Genomic DNA, 10,526 nt, shown 5'->3' with positions numbered 1-10,526 from the left:
ATACCCTCCGTGCCCATAAAATCTACAAATTGGAAGCTGATTGACTCTCTTATCGCAGAAGAGGTCGATATAAAGGAAATTGGAAGTGGCCTCTCTCTCTAATTTCACAAGAACACTTCTTCAGAGATATCGCCTGGGATCCTCTGGGAAGCCCATAAGGCACATATACGAGGCAAACTTATCGAACTGGGCTCCAGGAAGAAAAGAGAGAGAACACACTTACAATCACAACTTATTAAAGACATAGGTAACCTAGAAAATAATCATAAACTTACCAACTCACCCTCTATTTTTCACGCCCCTTACGCAGAAAAGAGAAGAATTAAAGGCTCTCTTTTTTGAAGAGTATACTTCCCGACTCCGTATAGTGTCCCAACAATGTTATGAATGGGGGAATAAACCCAGTCACCCTTTAGCACGCCCGGTTTCCGCGGGTGGACGCTTCCGTCCTGAAACTCTTCACGCCCACATCACAATCTTCCCCAAACCAGGAAAGGACCCTGGCTTATGTGGTAGCTATCGTCCAATCTCTTTATTAAATTTAGATGCTAAATTATACGCTAAAGTAATCGCGTTAAGACTTTTACCCCTGATACCCCAATGGATTTCTAGGGACCAAACAGGTTTTATCCCGGGTAGAGAGGTGCGGGATAATTCTCTCAGAACGCTTTCTTTGATTTCCTACGTGCGCGGGAACTCCCAGCCCACCTTTCTCTTGTCAACTGATGCGGAGAAAGCGTTTGACAGGGTGGACTGGTAGTACCTAATGTCTACGCTGCAACATCTTGGTATGGGCCCACACATGATGAAGAGAATCTCAGCACTGTACCAGTCGCCCTCGGCACAGCTGAGAGTAAATGGTACATTGAGTGAATCCTTTTATCTCCACAATGGAACCCATCAGGGCTGCCCCCTCTCACCTATCCTCTTCGCTCTTTCATTGGAACCCTTCCTAATGACAGTACGCAATGACCCTAACATTCACAGGATTAAAATAGGAACAGGGGAACACAAATATGCAGCATATGCGGATGACATTCTTTTTTATGTTCAATAACCCCTTATTACCCTTCCCAATCTCATGTTGGCTCTCACTAAATTTGGGACCATTTCCAATTTCAAAATTAATTTGTCTAAATCGGAAATCTTAAATACTTCAATCCCACAGGTGACGGCGGCCCTACTGAAGCCCTCTTTCCCCTTTCTCTGGCAACCCCATGCATTGAAATACCTAGGAATATACCTAACTCCAAACCCAGCCTCCCTATTCCACAGACATTACATCCCGTTACTGAATTCAATTAGAGCTGACTTACAAAAATGGACCCAACTGGCCCATTCATGGCTGGGGAAAATCAGCATTGTAAAAATGAACATACTGCCCAGGCTGCTCTTCTTGCTCCAAATGATCCCCTACAAGATTCCTCTGGGCTTCTTTAAAATTGTACAATCTTTGATAGGTAGATATGTATGGAATTGTAAAAGACCCCGTATTGCCTATAAATGCCTAATCAAACCAAAAAAATCAAGGTGGACTAGCACTCCCGGACTTTAAATGCTACTTTCTTGCCATTGCACTAAACTGAATATCTGATTGGAAATACCACAAGGACTCTAAAATGTGGGTGCAACTGGAAATGGACTTATGTGGAAGGGACCCATTCCCTCTAATTTGGATACCTAACAAATTTCGTAAGCTGGCACTAACAACCTCAACCCTGGCAATTTGGGACTCATTATGTAAAACACAAAAATAGCCTTATAACTCCCCGCTCATGCAGTTAACAGGTCATGATTATTTCCCGGCTGGCAATATTGACCTTAAATTCAGTACTTGGATCTCAGAATCTCCTGTTTTGTTGTATCTAGTAGCTACAGACGCAGGTATTCTCCCGATGTCCACACTCATTCCATCGACACCAGTTTCATTTATGAACCAATGGAAGTACCATCAATTGTCGAAATTCGTTAAATCACTCCCACAGCCATTAAGGTCTGAGACAGATCTGAACGCAGTAGAGGAACTACTTGTTGGAGACCAACCTCCGGATAAACCTATTTTATTTTTTTATCAAGCTCTATTGGCTCTACCTCCTAATGCTCAACACGCGTTCCTAGCAAAATGGGAACAAGAGCTTCAAAGCCCAATATCGGATAATCAACGGTCCATGATACTTCAACTATCTCACATCTCCTCCATTTCCTCAAAAGCAGCCGAAGTAAACTATAAAATATTAACAAGATGGCACTACACACCGAAAGTGTTTCAAAAGCATTTTCCATCTATTTCGGACCTTTGTTGGAGGGGTCGTGGGGGCCAGGGCTCTCATGCCCATATCTGGTGGTCTTGCCCTGTTATTAGACCATACTGGACTACTGTATTATTCTGGATCAAAGAAATTCAAGGTAGTGCTATCCTCAATGACCCTTGGGTGATACTATTCCATTGTACAGGCGAGCCAGCGGGATCATATAAAAAATCAATAATAACTCACCTACTGAATGCGGCTAAGACGCTTATCCCAAAATTTTGGTTATCCCCATGCTTCATCAATGGCTTGGGGTAGTAGACCACATATACCACATGGAAAAGAGTACTCTTACACTGAGGAATAAACCCGATTTAGCAAATAAGATATGGTCCTGCTGGGTCGCCTTTAAATATTCAACAGCTTATGCAGAAATTATGAATCAATAGGGTCAGATGGGAAAATTGGGTAAATATTCATGATGATATACTGTAGAGGCTGGATATCTCCCCCCCCCCCCCCCCCCCCTTACTTCTCCCTATATCTTTTTCTCTCTTTCACTTACTCTTCATTTTCTCCCTTACTATTTTCTCTTCTTGCAGTAAGAGTTTCTGTTTGGTAACCAGAAGGTTTGATGGACCTAATCATAGGTCAAAGATCTTTTTTTTTTAAATAATTTGGAAGTTTAGACTGGACCTTATTCAAGAAGTTATCCAAGCATAGCTTAGTCTGACTCAAGAGTACATATGGCACACACAATAAGATGTGATAACAATGTGCATGTTTTGTAAGGATGTGAAACTCTAATCAGTTTATTTGTATATCGCTCTTTTTGATATAAATGTACAATAATATATATCTTTCAATAAAAACTTATTGAACAAGAGTACTCTGTTTGGTGGGAATCAGTAGAGGTGCCAAGGGATTCGGTAAAAGAAGTGACGTGCTCACTAAAGAGCGTGTAGACATAGTGCCACTGTGTCAGTGCTTGAATCACCACCATGAGTGGGGTTCAAATTAGAACCGTGAATTATTTAGTAGGTTACGTGCCTGTACTGCTATAGATCCTAAATGTGTAGTCGTGTGAGTACCAACAGGTGTAACCAGATTGGAACCCATTTGTGGCTGTTCAGGGTGTGGTTTAGAAACATGTGATTTGTATTTTGTAGCCTCTTCAGGGCGTTTTTTAGGATGAGGGGTTAATGGTTGATTACCATTTAGTCCTCTTTTTCGCGCACCTAAATTAAGGTTAAAACGTGTGATAGTGGGTTGAGAAGGGGTAGGCCGAGTAGAAGAAGAAGATAGAAAAGAGTAAGAATCAGTATCCTCCTCCCTAGAGAAGCGACTGAGCCATAGCCAGTGGATTTGGGGCCTTGTCTAGTCCTTTTATTTTGTGGCCTCAGGTGCCAACGGTAGGCATAGCCCTCCAAAAAAGCCATCTTATCTCTAAACATTTTAGTCTGCTTTTTGGAAATGATGTCCTTATTCAATCTGTTTAACCACTTCCCTACCCACGTATAGACATATGACGTCCACAGATGGGATCTCCCATCCTGGGTGGACGTCATATGACGGCCTTGGGTTCCCGGCCGTCTAGGGGGCGCGCGCGCGCCTCAGGGGGCGCGCGCGCCTGCCGCGTTGCTCGGGACCCGGTGTGTGTGCCCGGCGCCCGCGATGTCTGCCGGGCACCCGCGATTGCCCGTTAACCGGGCCGGACCGTGGATCTGTGTGTGTAAACACACAGATCCACGTCCTGTCAGGTGAGAGGAAAGCGATCTGTGTTCCCAGTACAGAGGAACACTGATCGGTCTCCTCCCCTTGTACGTCCCCGCCCCCTACAGTTAGAAGCATTCCCTAGGAAACACATTTAACCCCTCCCGGCCCCCTAGTGGTTAATCCCTTCACTGCCTGTCACATTTACACAGTAATCAATGCAATTTTATAGCATTGATCGCTGTATAAATGTGAATGGTCCCAAAAATGTGTCCAAAGTGTCCGATGTGTCCGCCATAATGTCGCAGTCACGAAAAAAAATCGCGATCGCCGCTATTACTAGTGAAATAAATAAATAAATAATTTTTTTTAAAAAATGCCATAAATCTATCCCGTATTTTGTAGACGCTATAACTTTTGCGCAAACCAATCAATATACGCTTATTGCGATTTTTTTTACCAAAAATATGTAGAAAAATACGTATCGGCCAAAACTGAGGAAAAAGTTTGTTTTTTATTTTAAAAAAAGGGATATTTATTATAGCAAAAAGTAAAAAATATTGTGTTTTTTTCAAAATTGTCGCTCTTCTTTTGTTTATAGCGCAAAAAATAAAAACCGCAGAGGTGATCAAATACCACCAAAAGAAAGCTCTATTTGTGGGAAAAAAAGGACGTCAATTTTGTTTGGGTACAACGTCGCACGACCGCGCAATTGTCGTTTAAAGTGCGATAGCGCTGAAAACTAAAAATTGCTCTGGGAAGGAAGGGGGTGAAAATGCCCTGTATGGAACCGGTTAAGTACTCCTTGAGTTCCTGCCATTTCTTTTAGAATTGTGCGTCACCTTTTACAGAGTCATGTTGTGTCTGTAGGGAAATAAGTTCCCTGTCTAGGGACAGTAGGTCTGCTCTGTATTGTGTAACTAAGAGTTTAATCAGTTCAGTACTACATTTCGTAAGTTCCTGTTCCCAGTCATGTTTAAGTTCAGGGGTAACATTTTTAAAAGAGGGAAAAAGTTGTATTCTAAGAGCGGTTGGACAGATATTATCATGTGTATATTGTTGAAAAAACTGAGTATGCCGATACGGATTAGACTTCTTTTTTAGAAGCCTCCTAGCTTTGGATAGATATTGGTTAAGTGCCAGATCACCTCTGGTAGAGGTGTTACAATTTGTGTGAATTTCATTCATATACCCAGACTAGGTATCTCCCACAAAGTCCATTTTTGCCTTAGTGACACTACAGGTGTCTCATTTAAAAAGTCAAACGGTCTCTCAGATTGTCAGCAACAAATAATAAGTCAAAAGCAAATATGTCCAGTGCCTAACTGAAAATCAACACATTGCAGTTTGTTAGTATTGATTAATTTACATTGGTAATAAAAACCATCAGAAAACAGTAGGTGCTTCCACCCAATCAACATGAATAAAAGAGTATGCTAAATTTCAACACAGGATGGAACTGTGGGAATTTTTTAAATAGAACAAAGCCACGTCCTAAACATCAACATTTAAGTAGAAAAGCAGTAAAAATGGACTTTACAGGCACCAATTATAAAAAATATATATACATTTTTATTTAACACATGATACAAAAAGTTTTTTAAAACATTGCAAGTAAAATGCAAAAAGCTAGCTGGATCTCTCTAAGATGAGTCATATATCTCAAAAGCATGACATTTACAGGGGTATGTCCCTGCACTTATTACGACACGCAAAAAATAGCTCTACATGTTTCGCGATTGAATGCTTCTTCAGGAGATTGTTAATTAATCTAAAGGAGAGAGAAAAATACAAGCAATAAATAAAATTAATGGTGGTAATCTTGGAAGAAAGTCTCAAAAGTTTGCAGGGAGTATCAAGAGACAATCAAGAGGTGGGCTCCAAAGAAGGCATGCATATGGTGACGCAAATCACACGTGGGAACGTGCCTGGTAGAAAGCTTTATTAAAATATACAGAAAGTAATAGTAACAAAGGTAGGATAGACATCCACTGCCAAGGATGAAATGGACAGAGACCCATAGAGGATTAACTAGGATGGGTCAGAGAAAGTTCACTCCATGCAGGGAAAGTGTAGACAGGTGTAGTCAAATGCAAAGACCATTAAGTCTACCTTTAGTGGAACGTTATACAAAAAAATCTAGATAGGTAGTATATGCTCATATAAAATGAGCTTGGAGGATGGAACTGTATTTGGCAATAGGCATCACCGTCTGTGGGAAATATATATAATGGTAAAGAGCAAATCTAATTAGAAATAGTCTAGTTATAGCATTGTTAGTTGGTATTAGTAAATTACATAGTCTCACCTTATAGTCTTAGTAGTTTGTATAGAGATATTTTGTGTCAAAAAGAAAGATTTCTACTTCAAAAGACTGCCAACAGGGAAAGGGTTTGGTAGAGGTTATTAATGCAGCAGCACATTAGATTAGCAGGTGACGAATCAGAACCATCTAGGAAGGAAGGAGTATGCATCTAAAGTAAATGTAATTAATCAGACCAGCAGAAGGAGTTCAGCAAACGGAGTGTAAAAAATATAGATGCCTTTCCAGAGTAAGTGTGGTAGTAGATTATGAAGGGATCCAGAGACAGGGAACCGTCTTAGAGAGATACCGTGATACATGGCTGAGTAATCAGCCTTATATGCACGTCCCAATCAGGTGTGCAGGACTTCCACATCACCTGACTCGGCCAGGAAGGGCTGCGCACACAGCCACGCCACAGCCGCACATGCACAATACGCAATAGCAACTACGATAGACACGGCCGTGCGGGAGGAGTACAGCCCTAAAGGTCTCAGGGCTGAGAGCTCCCCCAAGTGGGCACTCCAGAATGACAGCGTCTGAAAGCGCTGTGCAGGACAGATGTAGGGAGCCTGGAAGTGGGTGGTGGAATGACTAAAGGGGAGAGAGACACCACAAGTAGGGAGAAAGACAAACCCAGAGCCTAAGCCGCAATTAACATTCCCAGAAGGGAGCAGATTGCGGCTCCCCGGCCGCACATGCAATTCACAACACCGGCATGCCACAGAAGCCCAGAAATTGATGCCAGAAGGATGTCCACCACAGGCCAGAAACACAGAGCCATAATCAAAGACAGTTGAAACAAATAACACCTATGAAAAATAGAGAAAAGTGTAGAAAAACAAACATTAATACAATACATTAACTGCAATAACAGTATATAACAACAGTTAGGCAATGGGCAGCATATAAGCATGGACAGGAAAATAGTATTAGAAGGCAAACATACACCATTGCACAGTTGAACACACGCTGGACAGTTGGGAGCGCAGCTCACCAAGAGAGGAGGGGAGGGGGACAAGGAGCCACAACAGCAGAAGACAGGATATGTAAAAATATATAGCCACTAATATTCTTTGTCACAAGTAGCAATAAAGCAGATAGCTAGTTTATTACAGAAATTATTTGTAAGATTGTAGTCCATTAATGCCTGGCCAGTGTGTGGCATTGAGGCATTCTATCCATTTAGTCTCATGCTGGAGTATCCTCCTGTCCCAATCCCCTCCCCTCGGGTCCTGCGGAATTACTGCCAGAACAATAAAAGTAGCAACAGAGGTGTCGAATCTGTGACATAGATCAAGGTGTCTACTTATGGGACTAAGCATCCTCCCATTGGCAGAAGAATAAATGTGATCATTGATTCTCTGTCGTAGTTGGCAAATTGTTTTCCCAATATAGAATATCCCACACTTACACGTCATTAGATAGACCACCCCCTGGGTACTGCAATCAGCCCGGAAGTGTGGGTAGAAAAGTTCCCCATTGGGTAGTTTGGGTAAATTTTTGGCCAGTGGAGACCCAGGGACAGAAGGCACAATGCCCACATATGTACATTCCATGTTCATTAGTAGTATGTCCATGGGGAGGGACATAGTGGCTTTTGGTCAGTCTATCACGTAGGGAGACCGCTCTTTTAAAGACGATCTCAGGGTGGTCACTGACATATTTACTCAAATTAGGATCCTCATGTAGAATGTGCCAGTGTTTGTCTAGCACATTTCTTAATTGATATTGTTGATGCGAGTATTGCGTAATAAATTTGACCATGGAGTGGTCTTCTGACTTCGTTTTATTTTTGTAGAGTAATATGTTTTTACAGGTTGTTCGTAAGCTTTATTAAAAGCGTTGCATAGAAGTAACTGAATATCCCCGTCTGAGAAGTCGTCCCCTTAGGCGATCTGCATGATATCTGAAGTCACTGTCACAAGAGCAGTTCCTTCTAAGTCGGAAGTACTGAGCATAGGGGATGCTATGAACAAGTGTGGGGGATGGGCACTGGACGCTTGCAGAAATGTGTTTCAGGCTGTTTCCTCGGGAACAATGTGGTAGCCAGACAATTGTCATGGTCTTTGAAAATTGAAAGGTCAAGAAATGAAATCTTACGCAAGTCGCTCTTTACCGTGAATTTCAAATTGTATGTATTTTTGTTCAAAAGATTAACAAACGTGTCTAAGGTTTACTATGAGCCTACCCAAATAGCAAATATATCATCAATATATCTTAGCCACACCAGTACATGACTGGTGTGGCTACTAAGGTCCTCATTGGAGAAAATATCCCGCTCCCACCCCCCCTAGGTACAGGGTTGCGTAGGCTGGGGCACAACAAGTGCCCATGGCCACGCCCTATACCTGGAGGTAGTGGGAGCCGTTAATTGTAAACTAATTGTGTGTCAAAATGAAGAAAAGTAATTTGAGGAGAAACTCGCTAAAGGGCTAGAGGTGATGGTCTTCCTCTCTAAGGAAAGTGCGTACCATCCCCACACCCTGCTCGTGGGGGATGCTGGAGTACAAAGCCTCCACATCCAAGGTCACGAGCAGGGCGTTGGGAGGGACCGCAACTCCCTCAATGTGTTTGAGGAGATCTAGTGTGTCTCGAACATAAGATGGCAATCGTGTAACATGTGGAGTCAAGAAGAAATCAATAAGTCTACTGGCATTTTGAGTAAGTGAACCTATGCTAGAGACTATAGGCCAGCCTGGTGGGGCATGTACATTCTTATGTATCTTATGTAATGAATGGAATGTAGCAGTACGAGGAAACTTATTGTCAAGATATGCGTGGGTATCCTGGTCAATCAGACGTGTATGGTAGGCATCTCCTATTAGAGATTTGGATTCGTTAATAAACCGTTTAGTCGAACTGACCGCAATCCGGCGGTACCAGGACTGATTGCTAAGGATACCCATGCACATCTCGACGTATTGCTTGTTAGTCATTAGTACGATATTTCCCCCCTTATCCGCCTGTTTGACAACTAGGTCAGGATGGTTACGTAATCTGAAAATAGATTGTAATTGGTCAGACGATAGTTTTTTTGGCATAGGATCCAGTGTAAGTTGCCTCATGTCCCCTATGGTGGCCGTCAAAAAGGCCCACACTTGAGGGTTAGTGGTTAGGTCAGGGAATTTCTTAGATTTGGGTTTTCATTTCTTAATGGGTCTAGGCCCTGAAGGTTAGGTCAGGGAATTTCTTAGATTTGGGTTTGAATTTTTTAATGGGTCTAGACCCTGAAGGTAATGTTGGTCTACTGGTGTCAGTGATAGATGCTAGTGACTCAGAGGTGTCACTCTCTTCTAGTAGGAGGATAAGGTCTCTGAAGGCTCGGAACTCATCCATAGTAAAATGTTTGATACTTTCAGATAGATCCCTATCTTGTTTAGAACGTATTCGCTCATGATCGAAAAGAAATTTATAGGTCAACTTTCTACAAAAAAAGTAAAGGTCTTAGATAGTGTCATATTTATCCTACTGGAATGTGCGACAGAAACTTAGCCCATATCTCAAAAGATTGAAATCTGCTTTATAAAAAGAATATGGAGCGAGATTAATGATGTCAAGTTCTACATGTGGTCAGTGTTGGGGGTAAGGGAAAATTTGTAGGTTGTGTCGCTGTGGATGCTAGATGAGAGTCAAGAGTACTCTGTTTGGTGGGTATCAGTAGAGGTGCCACAGGATTAGGTAAAAGAAGTGATGTGCTTACTAAAGAACGTGTAGACATAGTTTCAGTGCTTGAACCACCACCATGAGTGGGGTTCAAATTAGAACCAGGTGAATTATGTAGTAGGTTAAGTGCCTGTACTGCTATAGATCCTAAATGTGTAGTTGTGTGAGCAGGGCTGGTGCAAGGGTTTTTGACACCCTAGGCGAAACCTCATTTTGCCGCCCCCTTGGCTCCACCCCTGACTCCACCCTCTTTGCCCTGCCCTTGTAACATGTGACCTACCTGACCCATACACTGACCCACCTACCTGACACATACACTAACCCACCTACCTGACACATACACTGACCTACCTACCTGACACATACACTGACCTACCTACCTGACACATACACTGACCCACCTACCTGACACATACACTGACCCACCTACCTGACACATACACTGACCCACCTACCTGACACATACACTGACCCACCTACCTGACACATACACTGACCTACCTACCTGACACATACACTGACCCACCTACCTGACACATACACTGACCCACCTACCTGACATATACACTGACCTACCTACCTGACATATACACTGA

The sequence above is a fragment of the Aquarana catesbeiana genome, linkage group LG02, assembly GCF_042186555.1.
Source record: "Aquarana catesbeiana isolate 2022-GZ linkage group LG02, ASM4218655v1, whole genome shotgun sequence".
Classification (NCBI taxonomy): domain Eukaryota; kingdom Metazoa; phylum Chordata; class Amphibia; order Anura; family Ranidae; genus Aquarana; species Aquarana catesbeiana.
The sequence above is the reverse complement of the archived record's forward strand: the minus strand, read 5'-3'. Positions refer to the sequence as shown.